We start from the raw sequence: 1,816 nt of genomic DNA on the forward strand, positions 1-1,816 counted from the left end.
CATGTGTCTGTGGATAAAGGAGAAAAGAAAGGGGAAGGAAATAAGAAAAAAAGGAAGAAAGAGATGATGAAAATGGAAAAACTCTAGTATTGCACATGGAGTGTTTTTAAAGATGTCTGGATTCTTTTCAGTTCACTATAAAGTCATAAACCTGACCTGCGACATGGATCAACACCTCTGGAGTTTCCTCTATGGCCTGTTTGATTATTTGAAGCTTATTTGACCTCCATGTCCAGGCTGCAAAAAGAGGAGGAGGAGGGTCTGAAGTACGACAGTTTCTGACCAGATGAGTCTCACTGCGTCACACAAAATCTTAAGATTTCTAACATGTCAGCAAGCCGATCCAGTAAAAATAACACAACAACAAAAATATGTTTTAAATAAAAAATATAACATGATGACCAACACGAAGAGGGCTCTCCACGTATGTACACACACACTCTCACATGCACACACCGCAGAGCGAATACAATCATTTGAACACATTCAGTCACATGTGCTAACACATTCACCTCTGTGTACGATCCATGACTGTCATGTGGAATCAAGGAGTTTGTCATGTCAGACACTGTAGGTCAAATGCAGCAACCAATAACAGTTACTGCACACACACAAAAACACACACACATGGCATTTCAATGATCAAGTGTTCATGAAGGAATTTAAGGAGTTGACCTAGAAAGATTTTGCTCCAGCAGTTGCAGTGAGAGTTTAACAGTGACAAGGACTTAAACCATATACCTAAAACAACCTGTCTCTTTAAAGGACTCACTTGATATTTTAGATTTCAGCTCATTATTTGGCTTCACTGGACAACTGTCTCAATGTCAAATGTCAAGTTATATGGAAAACAGGTTGTTAGCACTGTAAGCATACCTCACTACATCAATGGACACTCCCAGTGGTAAGCTACTGTAGGTGTGCTAGCTGGTGGTTAATGGTACCATTTGTTTTTTAATGAACGACGGGAACACTGATGTACTAACAAGCTAGAATATGGAGAGTGAAGGGAAAAACAGCACAACCTTCTCTTTATGATAAGAAAATAACTGCTGAGATAAAACTAAATGGACATTTTGCTTTTGTGATGGATCTTCTAAAGTTAACATTTAATTTGCCCATTTGCCTCTTAAATTTAAAATAAAGCACTGACAAAACGTCTAATTTCACCATAATTTCATCAGGATAAAATCTTTGATTTCTTGCATCTCCTTTTTACATCTCTTTTCATAATGAATACAGTATTTTCAAGACCTTTTTTTTTCTTTAAATACAATCATTGGTTCAATAATTTTTTTCTCCATTCACATACATGGTTAGGGAACAAAAACATTCGTTTAACACAGAGATAGACACAGGATACAGCACATCATGTACAGAAATGACTCTTTCTAGAACTACAACTATGCATGCATGGATACTTATACACACTATCTTTCTCTCTCTCTCACACACACACACATGACCTTACCCATGTATCTATCTCATAACACCACTATGAAAACACAGTTTGGTTTTGTCCTCTGCTTTGCCTGCATCAGAAATACATGCAGACCAAGTGGAGGAGCATTGGGTAATTTCTTACAGTATCTGACCTGCACTTACATGCTGCTTGAGCATATAGTTTGATGGGATATGCACAAATGGACAAACATCAAGGGCACAGAAACCATAAAGAGAGATATGGATGGTCTAGTATAATTCCTGGAGTGGTCAGAATCTGGAAAAGTTCAGGAGGTCTCATTCCAGAGGCTGTGTTTCTTTAAATACTGTGTCTTTGCTTGAAGATGTTTTAGATGTTTTAGGTGTGGTGGTG

Source organism: Morone saxatilis, unplaced genomic scaffold, assembly GCF_004916995.1.
Source record: "Morone saxatilis isolate NCDOM2014 unplaced genomic scaffold, NCSU_SB_2.0 Contig19, whole genome shotgun sequence".
Classification (NCBI taxonomy): Eukaryota; Metazoa; Chordata; class Actinopteri; family Moronidae; genus Morone; species Morone saxatilis.